Below are 22200 nucleotides of genomic sequence, written 5' to 3' on the forward strand. Positions count from 1 at the left end.
GAGAAAGTACTAAGGTCGAGATTGGTGGATCAAGTGGATAGGACCGACTATATGTCACAAAAAGAGGTCAGCGTGGATTTAGCAAGAGTCAAATCGTCTCTAGCAAGCTGGGGTTATATCCCCTGACAGGGCGACTAAAATAAAGACAGGAAAAAAATAAGAAAAAAGGTCTGGGATAGACTTTAATTTCCAACATTGTAAAACAGAATTTGCCCCTGTACCTCGTGGGAAAGGCTGGTGTTAGAAGATGGAAGCAGCAGGCCGGGGGTAACTGGGGGAAATATAAGGAACTGGGTAAGGGGGAGTACCGGAAGAATGGGATGACGAAAGAATCACAGACAGAGAGAAGAGTACAAGAAATGAAACAAGTAAAAGCCCCTTTACAGGGTTCGGTCTGCTGGGTCCACTATAGTGTTTGTTGTAATTTATGTGAAGGACCTAACCCGAGAAGAGTGAGTTCGTACATGTCAATGTTGGCAAATGATGTAGAGCTGACGAGGAATGAAAAAAAAACAGAGGAGGGCTCTGCTGGAAGTTACAGAGATAACCTTTGCAAACTCCAGGAGTAGGCAAACACTTGATTATTTTAATTGAATCCCAATTGGTGTAAGAGAGAGAGAGAGAAGACCAGGAGGTACTTACATCATAAGGGAGACACAACTGCAGGAATCGGAAAGAGACGAATATTTGGGAGTGGATATGTAATTCCAACACTAACACCAGAGGCACACTTAGACAGGATAACATCGGCGGCATATGGGACGTTGGCACACATTAGAACATCTTTTAGATTTCTAAATCAAGTCTCCTTCTAGGCACTCTACACAACATTTGTTAGACCAATACCGGAAAAGGCAGCACCGGTCTAAGAGGATTAATCCTTTTATCGGAGCTAAGAGGATTAATTCGCCTATGATGATAGCCGAATGAACTAGATTGCGCAACCCTACAGGAACGAAGAAACAAGAGGGATATGATCACAGCATACATAATACTGAAATGAATACAAAAGATGGACAAAGACAGCATTTTTAACTTGAAAGAAAGCAGAATAACAGGACATAAATGGAAGTTGGAACAGGAAATGAGTCGAAGGAAAGTAAGGAAATACTCGTACCCTGTACGAGTGGTCAACAAGAGGAATGCACTGAGAGAAGAAGTTGTGGAAGCCACCTCCGTCTAGATTTTAAATAGCCAGATTCAGCAAAGAATTCGAACGGCAAAATAAGTCAATTGTAACGCAACAGGTGCGACAAGGCTAGTAGGCGGGGTATAAGAGCTAGACCTCACTTTCCCATAGGCACTGATATGTAAGTACCGATAGGTATGAGCCAAAAGATGAGTACCACCACTATTGCTACCACCAACACCATCATCATTATTTATATCACCACCCGCACCATCACCACGATCTCTAGCACACAACCACCACCACCCGCACCATCACCACGATCTCCAGCACTGTTACGGCCCTCTCGGGACGCAACGGGGTTCTTACTCTGATGTTGTTAGAGGAAGATATATGTATCCGTTCCCAAGCCAGTAGTGGCTATCAAGGGATGAGATCCGTGACGCAAGTAACTTAAAAGGGAGTAGGGAAAGAAAGTTAAGAACTTAATATTATAATGTTCACCATCACCGATTTAATATATATAATAAAAGAGTACACAAGGGGGAGGGGTATTAACACTTTACAAAGGGGATCAACACAGCATAGTCTTCTGCTGGAGACTATGGATCCTCGAAGCTAGGTGCCGAGTCCGCGGTGCTTTCTTCGTGGCCTCAAGACGTGTCCTGAGAACGCCGAGTCTACCCTGGCCACAGGTCAGCCACAACACAGGTCCACTGGGGGCACCGTCGTGGAGGCCGTCAACCACACGTCCAGCAGGTCTGCTGGCAGGTACTGAGCCACCAAGGCTGGTACGGCCACTCCACGAACGATAAAAGGGGTACGCCCTAGACAGGAGTCTCGTGTGATATCACCAATCACCCTCCTGTCCTCAATACCCCAGTGGATTATCGTCTCCAACCGTCGGTCCCGGGTAAATCCTTCCACTGCCTCTCCACTGGCAGGCTTAACACACCACAGTGTTCTTCCGGGGGGGGCGACGTCACGACAGCTGCAGCAAACTTCACTGTATGGAGACTGGCTGCCTCGGGTAGACTGACCACCTTCAACACAGTGGTCCCAGGTCGGCTCTGTAAGCAGACACGTCATTAATAACCGGGACACTAATACTCCTCACTTACGGTGGCGGGCGCAAACACCTGACGTATCCAGTCCATAGATGGCGCTGTCGTCGGAGCACCACCTCACCAGAGGTCAGGAGCGGCGGTGTTGAGCGCTGAACCAGACTGGAAACTGGTCCTCGAGGCCAGTACACGCTGTCCTCACTAGGTGTCGTCGTTCGTTTGGCGGGGGTTTCGGGAGCTGACCCACAGATGGCGTGTTTGTCACTGCTCCAGACTCGGACGCTGGGTCCGGGTTCGTAACACCTCCCCACCAAAAAGAATTTGGTTTGGGGTTCTATAAAAAGAAACACAAACCAAATTAGTACGACGACACAACTCCAAATGGACACGCATGCTTTATGATCTGGAATTGCGAGGCTGTCTCGTCTACAGAATTGTCCTACTGGGCAATTCCGGCTCAATGGGAACTTGCAGATTGAAAGCGATGTCCTGCCTGGCGTAACCTTCCACGTCTTCACCGTCTCCACCGAGATGTCAAGCAGGGGCATAACCTCACACCTCTCGAGTAAGGATCGGTGTAGACACGATCTGGGGTGACTCGACACTTCCTTATGTCGTGGCACCGATGATGGCTGACCACAGACGGCATTTCTGGTGCCAGTCCGATGGTCCTTCAGGGAGACAGGAACCTGGAATACAGGGGTCTGATAATTCAGAGTGATAGCGACCGCGAGTAAAACAGTACTTACAGCATACTCTACTAGGTCCACACCTAGTCCCAACGGGGCTGTTCGTACGTCGCAGGTGGCATTCGCTCTGCCACCGTCAGGTCGACCAACGTTCCACATAACGCTGCATTGAGGCTCAGCAGTCACGCGGGGGGTGTCAACCTGTCGGAAACAGTCACTCACATTATCATTTGTCGTACCTCCTGTATCAACCATTACCTTCCAGGTCCCTCCTTCAACTGCAACACCTGCAGTACAAATCTCTAATCCCAGGGACCTCTTCTCGATGTTCACGGGAGCCATCATCCGTCGGGTCGTCCACCGGTCCTCACTGAGAGCACAAACGAGAATCAAACAAAATATCGCTAAGAAACATTTGGTTACCTGAGGAATAAGCTTCCTGAGCCTGTCATGTCCATAGCCGGCCACATCCACACGCCTGGCTTGGACCGAAGAGGGCACTAGACCTTTTGGACACACCGCACCTACCTCTGACGTCTGGGGAATCTCTGGCTGGTTCACTACATGCTGTAACTTGCCATACCGCAAGCACACATCCGCCTTCGCTCCAGACTCGTTGGTATCCGTGGGTGCCCGCACACAAGGCCTCTCTTCTTGCTCAGGTACCTCTGCCATCGTAACCTCATGTTCCTCGTCGAGAGAATCAGGAGACACTGCTAAATAACTGTCGATCTGCGGGTGAGAGGACAAATTAAATATGTTTACATCCGGGTCTGTCTTTACCTGGACAGTACCATTGCCTGTTACCTCAGACCGTGCTGTTCCGGTAGACTCGTCCGCAACCTTGGGAAGATTGATGCTCCAATCTGTCACCAAGTCGTTGGCTAGTACCACGTCAATCCCAGCCACAGGGAGGGTATCGACTACTGCCAACTCACTTGTGCCGCTGAAATAAGGCGAGTCAAGATGTACTGGCACTAAGGGGGCGATATACTGCGTTCTCGGAAACCCAACCAGGACAACCTGTCGTCTCCCGTCCACACTTACTCCCTCGGGTAACGAGCTCTTCACGATCAGGGACTGGGCTGCTCCACTATCTCTGAGCACTACAACTGATCTACCAGTATGATCACTCGTTACATACCCGCATGAAGTGTGAGGGGCAAACAAACTTGGTCTTTCCTGCGTCATCGTAGACTGGTTTCCTGCTGGTGGTGTAACACAGCTCATCAACATCACCTCCCTTCGTGCGCTGCCACCTCTTCTGCCTCGGCACCTAGCAGCTATGTGTCCCTTCTGCCCACAAGTCCAGCACACCATGTTCCTCCTCGGACTACGGTGTTTCGGACTACTAGGACTTGTTCTTCGAGGGCTACCTGGGGGCGTCTTCTTAGCACTTTGTGGGACGGGTCTTTCTTCTTCGTCGTGAGGTCTGTCAAACCGGCGCTGGTAATTCCTCGGGACGTACTTAGCAGACGGCCTATGAGTCAGGATATACTCTTCAGCCATGGTGGCTGCTGCACTCAAGGTCTCCACCTGCTGCTCTTCTAAGTATGTCTTGAGGTCTCCAGACAAACAATCCTTGAAGTCTTCGAGCAGAATCAGCTGTTCGAGGTCTTCCCTGGTCTCCACCTTCCGAGAGGCACACCATTCTTGAAAAAGTCGCTCCTTGATCGTGGCGAACTCTGTGAAAGTGTGCTCTGAGGTCTTCTTCAGGTTTCTGAACTTTTGCCTATACGCCTCAGGTACCAATTGGTACGCCATGAGCACAACCTTCTTCACCTTGTCATAATCGCTGGAGTCGTCAAGGGATAACGTAGAGTAGGCGATTTGGGCCTTCCCAGTCAAGACTGACTGTATCATGATGGCCCAATTCTCCCTTGGCCACTCCAAAGAGGCAGCGACTTTCTCGAAGGCTGCAAAGAATTTTGACACTTCCTTCTCATGGAATTTGGGGACCATTTTGATGTTGCGTACCGGATCGAAGCTACTGGTGTCCGTTGTTTGCCTCCGACCTCCGCCTAATCGCAACACTTCTAGTTCATGTTGTCTCTCTCTTTCCTCCCTTTCTCGCTCTCGTTCTTCTCTCTCTCGTTCTCGTTCTTCTCTCTCTCGTCTCTCTTCTCTTTCTCGTTCTTCTCTCTCTCGTTTCTCTTCTCTTTCTCGTTCTTCTCTCTCTCGTTTCTCTTCTCTTTCTCGTTCTTCTCTCTCTCGTTCTCGTTCTTCTCTCTCTCGTCTCTCTTCTCTTTCTCGTTCTTCTCTTTCTCGTTTCTCTTCTCTTTCTCGCTCTTCTCTTCTTCTCTTTCTAATTCTAAACGCCTCATCGCCAATTCTTTTTCTTTCATCTCCATTTCTTTATTTTTCATCTCCACTTCTTTATCTTTTAATTCTCGTTCTAATTCTAACTTCTTCCATTCAATTTCCCGATTAATTTCTAGTGCACGCATTTTGACTGTTAGGAAGCTGATATTAAGCTCACCTGCATCACTGTCAATGTCACTGGCCTTATCTTCCTTTTCTGTGGAAGCTATGTCTGCACTTTCCTTTGTACTAGGAGTCTCGCCTTCCTGTTTCTCTTCTGCCTTCAGGTGCCGGTGTACCTTGGACAAGATCTCCACACGGGAATCACTGGCACGGATCTTGATCTCCAGGTAGGCGCTCACGAGTACAAGCTCTGGTTTGCTCAAATATTTTAATCTGGCAAGACAATCTTCTCTGTTCAGAAAAGCCTGAACCTCGTCCAGATCATCGATGGTAGCTTTGTCTGCCATTGTCACAGATGGAACACTTAGCACTTAACACACTGCTTACACGTTAGCACTTAACACACCGAGCACTGTTCTACGCCAATATTGCACTTTATCGCACCAAACACTGCACTTGCCAATATTGCACGTAAACACTCCGGGCACCGCACTACCCAATATTGCACTGAGTCCAAGCGAACACTTCGCTCTACAATATTGCACTAAATCACTGAGCACCGCACTAGTCAATATTGCACTTAATCGCTTAATCACAGCGAGAACCGCACTGCACAATATCGCACTTAGTCACTCTGAGCACCGCACAGGACGTATAACGTCACACAGGGGGAATTATATACAGGGATTACGCCACTTCACCACCCCTGTCAAACATACTTAACAAGGGGACGGATCCCGCTGGGGATGCCAATTATGTTACGGCCCTCTCGGGACGCAACGGGGTTCTTACTCTGATGTTGTTAGAGGAAGATATATGTATCCGTTCCCAAGCCAGTAGTGGCTATCAAGGGATGAGATCCGTGACGCAAGTAACTTAAAAGGGAGTAGGGAAAGAAAGTTAAGAACTTAATATTATAATGTTCACCATCACCGATTTAATATATATAATAAAAGAGTACACAAGGGGGAGGGGTATTAACACTTTACAAAGGGGATGAACACAGCATAGTCTTCTGCTGGAGACTATGGATCCTCGAAGCTAGGTGCTGAGTCCGCGGTGCTTTCTTCGTGGCCTCAAGACGTGTCCTCTGAGAACGCCGAGTCTACCCTGGCCACAGGTCAGCCACAACACAGGTCCACTGGGGGCACCGTCGTGGAGGCCGTCAACCACACGTCCAGCAGGTCTGCTGGCAGGTACTGAGCCACCAAGGCTGGTACGGCCACTCCACGAACGATAAAAGGGGTACGCCCTAGACAGGAGTCTCGTGTGATATCACCAATCACCCTCCTGTCCTCAATACCCCAGTGGATTATCGTCTCCAACCGTCGGTCCCGGGTAAATCCTTCCACTGCCTCTCCACTGGCAGGCTTAACACACCACAGTGTTCTTCCGGGGGGGCGACGTCACGACAGCTGCAGCAAACTTCACTGTATGGAGACTGGCTGCCTCGGGTAGACTGACTCCACCTTCAACACAGTGGTCCCAGGTCGGCTCTGTAAGCAGACACGTCATTAATAACCGGGACACTAATACTCCTCACTTACGGTGGCGGGCGCAAACACCTGACGTATCCAGTCCATAGATGGCGCTGTCGTCGGAGCACCACCTCACCAGAGGTCAGGAGCGGCGGTGTTGAGCGCTGAACCAGACTGGAAACTGGTCCTCGAGGCCAGTACACGCTGTCCTCACTAGGTGTCGTCGTTCGTTTGGCGGGGGTTTCGGGAGCTGACCCACAGATGGCGTGTTTGTCACTGCTCCAGACTCGGACGCTGGGTCCGGGTTCGTAACAAGCACACAACCACCACCACCCGTACCATCACCACGATCTCCAGCACACAACCACCACCACCCGTACCATCACCACGATCTCCAGCACACAACCACCACCACCCGTACCATCACCACGATCTCCAGCACACAACCACCACCACCCGTACCATCACCACGATCTCCAGCACACAACCACCACCACCCGTACCATCACCACGATCTCCAGCACACAACCACCACCACCCGTACCATCACCACGATCTCCAGCACACAACCACCACCACCCGTACCATCACCACGATCTCCAGCACACAACCACCACCACCCGCACCATCACCACGATCTCCAGCACACAACCACCACCACCCGCACCATCACCACAATCTCCAGCACACAACCACCACCACCCGCACCATCACCACAATCTCCAGCACACAACCACCACCACCCGCACCATCACCACGATCTCCAGCACACAACCACCACCACCCGCACCATCACACAATCTCCAGCACACAACCACCACCACCCCCCACCATCACCACGATCTCTAGCACACAACCACCACCACCCGCACCATCACACAATCTCTAAGACAAAGTTAGAGAAGATTCAGAGGTATGCCACCAGACTAGTCCCAGAACTGAGAGGATTGAGCTACGAGGAAAGGCTAAAGGAGCTGAACCTCACGTCCCTGGAAAACAGAAGAGTAAGGGGAGACATGATAACCATCTACAAAATTCTCAGGGGAATTGACAGGGTGGACAAAGACAAACTCTTTAGCACGGGTGGAACACGAAGAAGGGGACACAGGTGGAAACTGAGTACCCAAATGAGCCACAGAGACATAAGAAAGAATTTTTTCGGTGTCAGAGTAGTTAACAAATGAAATGCATTAAGTAATGATGTGGTGGAGGCTGACTCCATACACAGTTTCAAGTGTAGATATGATAGAGTCCAGTAGGATCAGGAATCTGTACACCAGTTGATTGACAATTGAGAGGCGGGACCAAAGAGCCAGAGCTCAACCCCTGCAAGCACAACTAGGTGAGTACAACCAAGTGAGTACAACCACCACCACCCGGACCACCACCACCACCACGACCATCACCACCACCACCACCACCACGACCATCACCATCATCAACACGACCACTTCCGTCATCAATGTCACCATAATTGCAGTTATTATGATGACTGCCGTTGATGGTACCTTCTGTTACCACAGCCACACGACGGTCCTATCCCCCACCCCCCACCCCATGTACCACTACCACTACCACTACCTCTACCACTCCGACAATTGTGTCCCAACCACCACTCCCTCACCACACCTGAGGTGCCACAGCTACCACCACCACCACCACCACCACCACCACCACCGCCACCACTATAACTACTACTACTCATCACGACCCTAGTGGATTTATACAAATACTATTTTCACTTCTTCTATAACTATGACTATTTGCACTACTTCTACGACAACAACTACTACCTCAACCATTACAAAATATTCTACATTATTCTATGAGATTTTCACTAACAAATAGTTTCAACGCACGTATAAAAAACAAACACTTAACGTAGTAGCGTACACTTAGTTAACGTATACGTAGTTAACGTATTGGAATAGTGAATTAGAGTCAGGATAGGCATTAAAGGCCTTCACTCTCAGGGCGCCGGAGAATAGTGGCATAGAGTAACGAAAACACGAATCACTCTCCATAAGACGTGAGGCTGGAGAGGAGGGAAGGCACGTTCCCTACACACACACACACGCACACATGTATAGCAAACTCTGCAGTGCCTCGGAGCGGTGCTTGTGTGTGTGCGCAACCAGATCCTCACCGCTACAAGCAGAGTGGAATGAGAGGTTCTATATGTCCCACTTCTTTCAGCCTTCCACCCTTTACCCCCACGAAGTTCCAAGTGTAAGTGCCACTGTTCCAACGTTCTGGTCTCATATTCTACCTATACCTCCTCCTTGTTCTCATTTTGTCAGTTTTAGGTCTGCCTATATAGCCTATATATAGGCTATATAGGCAGATTTATATAGTTCCGTGTCATCATATTCCCTCCAAGTGATATATCGTCAAACTGGCTTAGTGCTTTCTCCTGACAGGTACTTTGTCTTAGCCATTAAGACATGTTAATCATATCACTTCTCGAGTCAAAACTTAGACCGTTCTGTGCAGCACATCACTATATGTAACATTTGCAAAATATACTCCAACGACCCATTATGCCGAGGACATATTATTTAATAATGTAACATAAGAGCAGCGAGATATTTTCCCAGGAAATAAGGAAAATCCTATTAACGAGAAACCATATTAAATTGGCAAGTGATCAAATTCGTTGCACTGATATATAATACACTCGTCGCCATGATAACAGCCACAGACATAAACAAACACGCATCTCCACGATAACAGCACGTGTGCAGGTTTGATCAGAGAGCCGGGGAGAAGAGCGGGAGTCGAACCCGTGACGTAACATACAGTTAGAGAGGTATACACACTAACTTTCTACAGCGAAAGGTCCATCTACACATACACTCTACGACGCCAAGGCGACGCTAGTAGAACCCAGCACCCCAACTCTGCGACGGGTCGCTCGGTACAAGCAACGCGTCAAAACAACGGTATCCAGGAAGGAGAACTTACGTAACTTAAGCAACGTAACTTAAGACGTCTTTGTAAAGGTCGTTGCGGCACCGAGACTCCTCTTCTTGCCTTGTTCCCTGAAGCATTGGAGTATTGAGGTCGTGTTGACCTTCTTCAGGCAGCCGGGGGGGGGGGGGAAACGACAGTTTTATCCAGCTGATATTCATGTCGTTATTTACAAGTCGTGTTATACAGCTATTTCTTATTAGTTTATGTTGCCTAATGTGTCAGGTCTTGAGTGTGTATATCTAACTAATTTTATTTTCTGGCTACCGTGTTAACCTTGATAATGTGCGAGAATGATAGAATCATTTGTTTATCTTTCGCTGCGGATATTTACAGAGAATTGAAACACGTGATTTTCTGTTTAATCACTCACACACACACACACACACACACACACACACTCACACACACACACACACACACACACACACACACACACACACACACACACACACACACACACACACACACACACACACACACACACACACACACACACAATAGACCACAATACCAACATTATGAGACAGACATTTCCTGGCTGAGAAAGAAGGGCAGAACAATTTCGTCACAAAACATACTATATGCGGTGAATTCCTATGGCCGGGCAGCGATAATATCATACGAGCGAGGGGTCATTACACAGGTCAGGACGCTGCATTGTACACAGATTAGGGTGTTGCATTGTGTACAGGGGGGAAGACTATTCTCAGAAAAATTCGTGGACATTCGTGTTTGCGAATAAACGAAGCCTTTGGTCGAAATCCATTTTTGGCACGCATTTTTCATTTGCAGATATTTTTGCGTGAGGTGTATTGTATAATTTCACGTGTGTTTTTGGGGTTTGTGTGTGACTACAGCATGAAATAAAATATTATACAGATAACGTGGATTGGTAAGGGGGAATAATTGGCTAAAAAATCATCATTCTCGGCCGTATTTTGGTCTTGAGGTTAGCATGAGCACAAGTATCCAGCAGTTATGTTCTGTCTGGTTTATACAAGTATTGACCAAACTCTGTGGTAGTTAACTTAAAAGGAAAAAAGTTTACTTAAAAGAAAAAAAGAAACAAAAGAATTTGTTTCTCGTCAGGTTTTTGAGCAGTCTTCACGTACCACGTACTTTTCGTAATATCAAATTTGCTTAGAGAGAGAGAGAGAGAGAGAGAGAGAGAGAGAGAGAGAGAGAGAGAGAGAGAGAGAGAGAGAGAGAGAGAGAGAGAGAGAGAGAGAGAGAGAGAGAGACAGACAGACAGAGACAGAGAGAGAGACAGAGAGAGAGACAGAGAGAGCGAGTGGTGTTTACTTACTTTCAGCAACAACAAAGCGCTCCAGTGTGCATAAACAAACATCATAACGGGAAATATTGAAGTGTTTACCTGACGAATCTTTGGAATGTTGACATTTCATTAAAATTCATAGATGCTGACCTTGTGTGCTTGTAGTGACCACCGCCCGAGTTGCTCTCACCAGCCAGACGCTAGCAGTGAGGCACCTGTAGTGACCACAGTCCCAGTGAAGCTTCAGCTTGTATTGATCAAAAAGATTACTCAACATTGACAAAAAACCTTTGTGATGAGGGAGGGCTGTTACAGAACAGTCCGTCCTCGCATACAAATTTCCAAGCTTGTTAATCCAGCCGCCAAACCCCACGGTTTATGAGTGAAAAGTAGTTTACACACGACTCACAACTGATGACGTCCGAACACTTTCAGAACAAGTGCTTCGCTCACGTCCTCTGTTCGAATCACAATTCTATAAATGCTTCAACCACGTACTTAAAATAAAAATAATCGCCAACAGAACCTAAACACCTAACCTAACCTAACCTAACCTAACCTAACCTACGCCCAACTATACATAGAATTTTTATGTATAATAATATTAATTTATATATATAATTTTTAATACACAGTATGTTAAAATTGATGAATGCGTCTATGGAGGACGGCCGCTGCTTTAAACAGCCTAGTTTGAGGACGAGTTGAATAATCGATAATTAATATATAAATTAGAAGAATGTTTTCCAATAACTTATTGTGTATTTTTTAATACACAGTATTTCTGTGTATTAAAATTAATTTTTTTGTGTATTAATGTATTTTTAATACACAAAACGTTACAATTTATGAATGCGTTTTTCTGGAAAAAACGCGACATTGACGCAGCCCGTCCTCTAAATCCATTCCATGCACCCGCCAAACCCACTGTTTATGAATGAAAAGAGGTTTACACATGACTCACAACTAATGCCGTCCGAACACTTCCGGAACAAGTGCTTCCCTGACGAATTTTGTTCGACTCACAACGCTGCAAATGCTTCACCCACGTACTACAAATACAAATAATCGCCAACAGAACCTAAACACCTAACCTATGCCTAAATATACACAATATGCTAATATATAATAATATTAATTTATAACTGAGAAAAGTTGTTTTAAATGAACAGAATGTTAAAATGGATGAATGCATCTTTTGGGTCGACCGCTGGATGGAATGGAATTAGTCCGAGGACGGGTTGCCCGAGGATAGAGTGCAGTTAAACGTAAACTAGTGTTAGTGACCTTTGTGCCGTGACGAGTCTACCGTAAACATGTACTGTGATTAAAGTGCTTTATCACTATACTGACGGATACGAAAAGGGAATGTTGAGTGACAGCGAGTTAAAGTGACTAGATGTTGTTTTACTGTTTAATTATTCGTTCCAATGACCTCAAAGTGTGCGATAGTTATCAGTGAGTGTAAAACTGCAAGGAATCGGAAGCAGGAAACGTCATTTCTTCCGTACGTGGCTAAAATAGCATATCAGTGTTGTCGCAGTGTATTCTCACTACGTATTCTCATCGAGTCATGTCTCACTACGGGAGATACGCCAGTACCCCTCATCTCTCAAGGTAACCAGCCTCCCGATCATCAAGCGATTGACCTGCTTATACATATCTGTCGACATAAATAGCATGTCTATATGTCTGTATGAGTAATATATATGAGAAATGAAATGTATAAAGGCATTTATATGTAAATAATGCGTTCTCATGCCATTACAGGTAAGACGTCACTGATCTTCGATGGACAAAACTCGACCAATCTTGCAGGTAAGCTCATTTGTTTTCCTTCTTTTCATGGCCTCGTAGCCTGGTGGATAGCGCGCAGGACTCGTAATTCTGTGGCGCGGGTTCGATTCCCGCACGAGGCAGAAACAAATGGGCAAAGTTTCTTTCACCCTGAATGCCCCTGTTACCTAGCAGTAAATAGGTACCTGGGAGTTAGTCAGCTGTCACGGGCTGCTTCCTGGGGGTGGAGGCCTGGTCGAGGACCGGGCCGCGGGGACACTAAAGCCCCGAAATCATCTCAAGATAACCTCAAGATATGGCTACATTTTAGCGACCCATCAACCCCCGGGTTGTGGAGTTGACCAGCATGTTCGGCCGTGATATAAATATTATTGTGGAGGGTTGTTGGTGCAAGTGGGTCGGTTGTATTCCGTATAATGACAGCTTCTCGGGCTCAAAATCATTTGATGATTTCGTTGTAATTCAGGGCCAAAGTTCTTTAAATTTACCCCATTGTTGCTGTATCGAGATGTAGCGCAGTTAATCAAATGTAAAGAAAGCTGCCATGATGATAGTCATCGACGAAATACTCTCAAATCAATAGATAATAATAATTAGAATTAGGTGCCTGGACATCGAGGAAGATCGTCCGAGTGACAGCGTTAACTTGTTACCACCTGTGACGTTAGCCACCTGTCACCTGCCTGAATGGCAACGTCACCTGTCATCGATGACGACAGGTGAACGTATAACTTAGCGTGCATTTTGTTCAGCTACTCGTAGCAAATTTTCCCTGTAGCACGGGCTATAGTGAGCCCGTAATAGCGTGCATCCGGGGAGAAAGGTTTTAGATAGACCAAAGGGGGTGGGTACTAAGCCCTGTGTCGCAGGAATCATGATGTGGAGGAAGCGGGACCTGGCGTCAACGATTCATTTGGTGTAGCCCCGTCTGTTTACCGGGTCTGTGGCGCCGGACTTGTGGTCTGAGAAGCGTCCAGCAAGCGGTGTCAAAGTAGAGTTCCTTGGAGTCAGAGTTCGTGTAGTACTGAGCGAAGGGAGAGGCAGCAAACGCGTCCACGTGAAAAGTGGTTGGCTTGTCCCGGAGCTGAATTAGCGATAAAGAATTAGCGATAGCGATAGTCAATTAGAATCGACTATATGTTATATGCTGTCTTAGTGTTTATGTCGAGTAAGCAGCATTATATTAATATTTATTCCCAGACACATAAGGTGATACAATGGATAAAGTTAGAGTATTTCACAACGCCGAAAAGGAAGGCAATTTTGGTTACATGGTCCCCGAAGGAGTTGCAGTTCCAGATTACTTTGTGGGTCATAGTTTCTGCAAGGGTCGTGAGACGAGTCAGAGCGCCAGCTGATTAAAGCACTGTCATAGGCTGGATGCGTCGTTGATAGGGCAGTAGTGGATATGTTGAGGCGGGCAGAAGTGACTGGCCGCACTTGGAGGGCCAAGTGAGTGACACTTCAGTGGTTACCACTACTACCATGATAGGTTTCAGCTGGTTTTGAGCTTTGAACGATTATTATTCATCCACGAAAAAAAACACTCACAATGATGTGGAGTAATTTAAATAACTATGATTTAAATTTTTAGTGTTTTTAAAGAGATAAAAGAACTATTAAGTGCATTTAAGATTTGCCACTGAATAGAAAAGACATAGAATAACCAAGGTATGTTTAGTTAGTATAGTTTTGTTATTTGTCTTCATGAGTACTTGTGTTACTTCAGCAACAGTAGCACCCACTGGGGTTCGAATCGTCCTCATGACTGCTACTGATTTTCTTTAAGCCATTATCGTTCGTTTTTGTGTGTGGTTTATGAGATAACTACGTTAAGAACTGATTGCCTTGTTAACGTTACCGGAGCACCCTACAGTGGCTCAATTACGAACAGCAGTAGCAAAGATTTTGTCTAGTAGACCGGCGCTAAGTGCTAGTTTCCAGTCACCGACAACGGTATGGAGCATATGTCGTCTCCTCTAGCCACTGCCGCTGTATTCGTCTATGGAAAACGTGTTCGGAAACGTTTCCTTCACCGGGAACTTTTCGCGCCGTTCGGGGTGCCGTAGTGGGTTGTGGTGGTTGTGGGGGGGGGGGGGGGGGAATGGGGTGATGCAAGATATTGTGGGGGGTTGACCAGACCACACACTAGAAGGTGAAGGGACGACGATGTTTCGGTCCGTCCTGGACCATTCTCAAGTCGATCGTCCAGGACGGACCGAAACGTCGTCGTCCCTTCACCTTCTAGTGTGTGGTCTGGTCAACTTACTTTAGCCACGTTATTGTGACTCATCGCCTGCATATTGTGGGGGGGGGGTTGGTGTGGGGGTGATTTTCGGTGATGTGTTGTGGGATGTAGAGTACTGTGAGGTGATTTGAAGTTATGTGGGGTGAGGTGTGAGTGTGACGTGTGATAGGATGTCAGAGAGTGCCTGGTAGAGTGTGGGAGAGTTATAGTGTTAGTGTGTGGGAATGGGAGTTCGTGGGTGTATGTATGGTAGAGTGTCGGAGGGTGTGAGTGTGTAGGGTAAAGTGTGTATTTGTGAGAGAGCGTGTGTGAGACGGTGTGAGTGTGCGTGGCGGAGGGGATGCCAGAGCATTGGAGGGTGTATATGGGAGCGTGTGAGTATGTGTGAGATTCCATGGGAGAGAGAGAGAGAGAGAGGAAATATGAGGCAGGGTATGGTTGAGAAACTGCATGTGCAAGAGGCTCCTAGAGCGCTCTCGTGACCACCTTAACCCGAGTGGTCAACCTGGCCTTATTGTGGAATTCAACCCCATGCAAGACCTGAATGATATTATAGTTGCAACAGTGCAATGCATGAAATACCACCTGTGTTGCATAACAAAAACAAAACAGTGTTAGGCACTTATTATTTTAGGATTTTAATATTTTCGTAGCCTCTAAACTCTAATAGGTCTTAGGTAGAGGTTTGTGTCCCTGTTGACAATAGACAGCTTGCTTGCATTTGTTTTATTTGCATAGTTTAAGTCTTGCAATTCACCGGTGCGTAGTTAGCTTGTTAGTGCTGAGGTACAACTAGAGACGAGTTATATGGACCTGTTCTCACAAGTAATACACCGTAATTTGTACGCTGCGGTCCCCCAATGGACAAAATTTGGGGGTACGCTGAAAAGAAGGCGTTCACAAACATCCACGTTTTCTGTGTTGGTTGATTAGGTTAGGTGGGTGGCTTGGGTTCGAGCGTTTTTAGTACCCGGTATTTTGTCCGTTAAGGCAACTCAGGGGGCCGGGCTGGATGGTTGAGGCTCAGTTGAGAAGACGAGTCATGTGTGTTACTATGTTGCCCGTTCTTTTTGACGTATCAACACATTGAATCAACATTATATATTTATATGTAAATAAAGGGGTACCGCCTCTGGAGCAATTGTGGGGACCCATAGCCTCGGAGAAGGGAATAAAGAGCATTCAGAGAAAAACTTGTCTTTTGACTCTGGGTATGAGTATTTTTGCGTAAAAGACATTTAATTCGTTTGGATAGTTGGAGGGAGGCGAGCTGGTGCCTGGAAAACACAGGATCGTTGGTCTACCAACCTGGGGCGACATTCACGAAGCAGTTACGCAAGTACTTACGAACATGTACATGTTTCCTCAGTCTTTGACGGCTTTGGTTACATTTATTAAACAGTTTACAAGCATGAAAACTTCCCAATCAACTGTTGTTATTGTTATAAACAGCCTCCTGGTGCTTCGGAGCTCATTAACTGCCAATTGTAAACAAAGCCGCCAAAGATTGAAAAAATATGTTCAAGTTCGTAAGTGCTTGCGTAACTGCTTCGTGAATCTGGCCCCAGACCAGAATGTTAACAACGATTAACGCTTCCACAAGTCTCCCTAACGGGTGCTCAACGGAAAGATTAACTGTTTCCTGAATTGTCGTCTTTCTTGAATTACTGTTCATGAATCTGCTAGTAAACAACGTACACAATACAAGGTGCTAACGTAACCAGAAACGTAGGAACTCGAGGAACCTAACCTAAACAGCCAAAGTTTAGAAAACGAGGATATATGTGAGCCGCTAATTCAACCCGCCCTCTTAAAAATAACGTCGCTTTCACTCGTATGCGCCGCTATGGCCAAAAGTGGACGTAATTTGAAATGAAATCGACTCACAAAAGTGACGTACCGTCCTGTTTTCTGTTTGAGTCGTCCGGCTTACTCGGACAGGTTTGGAGAGGAAAATTTCAATTAACGCTTTTCATAAAGTTTTGAAACTTTATGAGAATTTCCTGCCCACCAAACGTACCAGAGAACCCTTAATTTACTGTTGTAGAAGCAAATCCCAAATTTATTTTCATTTTTTTTCTATTTTAAAATTACGTCCACTTTCGGCCATACGGGTAAACGGCCAAAAGCGACGTTATTTTTAAGAGGACAGGTTGTTTTCATAATACTTTGTAAATTCTTTACGTTGGAAACCAAAACATATATAGTGAGACGTCAAAATACGTGGTACTATTCGCGAGAACGGGTCGCATAAATACAATACAATACAATTTTATTTAGGTAAGGTACATACATACAATAAATATTTACAAGGATTGTTTAACTTATAGGTATAGCTAGTACATACAATGCCTAAAGCCACTATTACGCAAAGCGTTTCGGGCATCGCTCTTTTCATATAACTGAAGAATACAAGTTGCAACCATTTTCAATTTATGAACGTTATTAACCGATTTTCATAAAGTTTAGTCCATCAGAGCTCTTAATACCATCTCATATCCCTTCCAAATGCTCAACTGTCTTACTGCGTGAGCGCTCTCTCCTCATAATTATCATAATTTAGTTCATACGTATACCCTTATTCACGTAAATATTTCCTTTGAAACAGCTGCGTGTGTGATAGTCTCCTGTTAAGGAAGCAGCGATCAGGCTGACTGACCCCTTGTTAGAGTGGTGGTTTGGCTTCTTTCAACTGCCGTAATGGCCCTGACATAATGGCAACGCACGGAACACCTACTTAACAATGCCAAAACCCGCTGGTAGACTTCCTGTGTGGCATATAGTCAGTTCGCGTTTAACCTTCTTTTCTCTCTCTGGCAGTCATTACGCCTTGGCTTCCGGCTCTGAATAGACGATCATATAACAGCCTAACCATGTCTGTGTATATATATTTTCCGTCCAAATATAAGGTTTATTATTGCGGTATCTGATCGTTCTCAATCTGGCATCATTGTCGTCGAGTAAATATTAAGCCAGTAAGGCTCGCATTTCTTGAAGTCATAATTGTTTGATGTCATTCTTTTGCGTTTTCTTCAATGTACCCGTCCGTTTCCAGAGTGATTCCATCAGCGTATTTACAGAGGAAAATGGTACTTGCGAAGCACTTCTTTTGACTAAAGGATAGCAGATAGACTAAGAGTGTTTTATTCTTTTGAGATAACTTCTGTGATTCACTTGAACAACATAGTCTTATCCTCCTTCTTGTGTGATTCTTCCTGGTTGGTATTCGAGCCGTGATAGTGAACCTAAAGGTATTGTACAATGCGTTTAAACGTTACCAAACGACGTAGCAACGTCGACGACGTTTGCTACGTCGTCAGATAATGTGCTTAACAGTCCGTTAACCCGTAAACACACTGGCACTGTGTTGTGTGTCTGAGCGTTGCTGCTGGTGAGGTTAGGATCATTAGGGGAGCTGGAGGACGGTAGTTCACACGCCTTGTTGATGACAGGTGTTTGTGACACGCCCTTGTGGATGATTCACTCGTGTGGTGGACTCACCGTTGAGGCTGACTCGCCGGTGTGGATGACACCTGTGTGGATGACACCTGTATGGATGACACCTGTGTGGATGACATCTGTGTGGATGACACCTGTATGGAAACACTGGGGCTGGAAATTTATCCAGCATGGGTGTTGAAGTGGTTTGATTCGACACTTGAAGCAGATTTTTTTAAAATAAGTAAATGGTAAATACTGTAAATATTTTAATAGACCAAAACATCAACCCAGCCACCTTGTGTCTCTTGCGTTACCTGATAACCTGCTTAGTAGAGCAACAACGAATCCTGTTTCCAATATCTAATTTACGAAGGTCTATTTCGGCGTCTATACGTATATTCCAATTTCTATCCATTGTGTCATGGTATAATGTTGTTAGTGTAATTATATCCCTCCTTATTAATATCTTTGTTACATCCTTTTCATTGCTTTTTCTTCGGACATGTTGCCACTTAATCTTCATTTTTGTATAGAATGTAAATTAGGTTTGCAGGCGATGAGTCACAATAACGTGGCTAAAGTATGTTGACCAGACCACACACTAGAGGGTGAAGGGACGACGACGTTTCGGTTCGTCCTGGACCATTCTCAAGTCGATTATGAGACATTCTCAAGACAATCGATTTGAGAATGGTCCAGGACGGACCGAAACGTCGTCGTCCCTTCACCTTCTAGTGTGTGGTCTAGTCAACGTAAATTAGGTTTCTTTTAATGTCTCTCGTCATATGATAGGTTCGTAGCGACCGGGTACATCTTTCTTGTCTTTCTATGTATACTGCCTAGGTAGAGAATTGACGTCTATTTCATGATGGCCAAATTTTTTCTTTCGTAATCTAACTCTGGCCTTGTATGGGCAAGGTACAGTTGATTGAACACATCAGCTTCCTTACTGAAAACACTTCCTGGTATGTGTCCTAATATTCTGTTTGCGTTCATCGAGCAAATTTTTTTTTTTTTTTTTTTTTTTTTTTTGAGATATATACAAGAGTTGTTACATTCTTGTACAGCCACTAGTACGCGTAGCGTTTCGGGCAAGTCCCTGGAATACGATCCCTTGCCGCGAAGAATCGTTTTTTCATCCAAGTACACATTTTACTGTTGCGTTAAACAGAGGATACAGTTAAGGAATTGCGCCCAGTAAATCCTCCCCGGCCAGGATACGAACCCATGACATAGCGCTCGCGGAACGCCAGGCGAGTGTCTTACCACTACACCACGGAGACTGTAAAAAATAAAATAAAATATTTTGTTAATTTTATTTCTTGATCTCTGTAAATCAAGAAACTCACTCGTATTCAGAGTCACAAATTCCAGAATTAACCAGCTGATATCTGGTAACTTAACTACTATTTCCTAGGGTTCCTATTTCCTACATTTGTCAGTATTAAACTGCTTATTTAGGCCAAACTTTCATTTATTTTTTAGGCCCATAGTTCATTTAGTTAAGCAAGTGACAATTTTTTGAAGCTAGTTACACAATTGTTAACGTTACATACACATGTACATATATAATATACAATCTTTTACACCAATACATGTACATATCAATATTTTTATATCAGAAAAGATTCAACAAGAAGTTCACAACAGTTACTATACAAGTCACTTTACATCTATAGTGAGTCACACAGTTTCTAGTCTTGCTCCACACCCACCCAACTGGGCGGCAGCTTTACAGTCATGTGCAGGCTGCACCTACAGAAGGCAAATTTTGCATACTTCGCTAAGATTCCTGGCAGCACATTATTATGAATGAAGTACTTACACATTTCTTGAACTCCATTAATAGCGTCATCTCTGAATTCCACAATTTTTGTCACATTCCATTATATAATGGCGCAAGGGCGTGCTAGAGAGCGCGCGGGACTATCCTCTCGACTACTCAACCCTTCTCTGTTGCTTACATTACCATTGAAATATTAAAATGGGTATAAAGAAACATACAATTAATATATAACCTGTCTGTCTCACGGCGTCGCTCTGCTCTGCACGATTCACGAGTGGCGGGAATCTGAGCAGTAACGACGGTGATATGGCTGGAGCCAGTGGACTGTAGCGGGTGTAGGTGGCCCACTTGCCGGGTTGGCGGCCATGGGTGGATGTGGCCCACTGACTGACCTGACTGTAGCGCTCTGCGGGTAACTGGACTTGCGGACGGAGCCACGGTGACGCTGGTCCCGTTCATCATACTGGATGGTTAGTTAACAGCTGGCTGGAGGGTTTGTTGGCAGCTGGCTGGAGGGTTAGTTGACAGCTGGCTGGAGGGTTAGTTGACAGCTGGTCATCCAGAGAATGGCTATAGGTAGAGAACTGTTGCTGGGGATGGTGTTAGAGGGTGTGGGGGATGATTTTGGTGGAGTGTAAGTTTAAGTGTGTGCGTGTGTGAGAGAGGGAGGGAGAGAGAGAGAGAGAGAGAGAGAGAGAGAGAGAGAGAGAGAGAGTGAGTCCTGGATTACCAACTACAACCCCAGAAAGAATGGCAGGAAGGCCATAGCTTCCTTTCCTCTCTCTTCCTGCTCCCTCTCTCTCTCTCTCTCTCTCTCTCTCTCTCTCTCTCTCTCTCTCTCTCTCTCTCTCTCTCTCTCTCTCTCTCTCTCTCTCTCTCTCTCTCCTTTCCTTGCTCCACCAAGCCTTCTTTATCTTCCCTCCTCCCCCCCATCTGCCCCCTCAATCTCTATTCCAACTGCTGCTGATGTTGGTAGCTTCTGCTGCTGCTACTGACACTGCTGTTGGCTTTGCTGTTGCTGCTGCTGACTTTGCTGTTGCTGCTGCTACTGACGCCTGGGCTGCCTGCCGGTGGCCGGTGGGAGGCCGCACCGTCGCCTATTGTCTCCAGGCCACCGACCCACCCTCCGACCCACGTAGTATTTGCTCATGGTGGGTATGGTCATTCCCCCCCTGAGATTCCTCCCCTTGAGATTCCTCCCCCTGAGATTACTCTCCCCTGTGATTACTCCCCCCTGATATTACTCCCCCCTGAATTTACTCCCCAGTATTCTAAACAGAACCTCGAACGACAGTTGACTCCAAAACGTCCTGTATGTGTGTGTCAATATTTTTTTAATGAGAGGAGCTGGAACCTACGGCTGGGAATTTGTACTATAAGGGCTCTAAACTGATGGAGAGAGAAGGCCGACTGGAAACATTTGCTCGTTACGGCTAAACCAATGTGGGTTCGATGACCGTGTGTACTCAATTAGTTGTGCTTGCGGGGGGGGGGGGGGTTGAGCTTCGGCTCTTTGGTCCCGCCTCTCAACTGTCAGCTCAAATGTACTCATAAGAGTACATATACAGAAGTGTTTTTTTGCTGTTAAATGGAATATAACTTCTCAGGTATTGCAACGCATTTTCTAGCGGAACTGTGCTATAATATATGGCCTTCACAGAAGAGTTTCAGGTGGACAAATTGCTTCAGCTCTTGGCCCCCGACTCTCAAGCAACACTCGCATTGTGTACTTGTTAACTAACCTAAAGAGTTCTTTTCCTCTCAGTAGTACAGTGGCTATGTTCACTCACAACTGAAGGGTCTTCGGGCTGGATAAAAATTGGTTGGGCACGGTTTTTTTTCACCGAATGGCTCTGTTCACCTAGCTGTAAATAGGTACTCGGGAGTTAGGCAAC

The sequence above is a fragment of the Procambarus clarkii genome, chromosome 32 (assembly GCF_040958095.1).
Source record: "Procambarus clarkii isolate CNS0578487 chromosome 32, FALCON_Pclarkii_2.0, whole genome shotgun sequence".
NCBI lineage: Eukaryota > Metazoa > Arthropoda > Malacostraca > Decapoda > Cambaridae > Procambarus > Procambarus clarkii.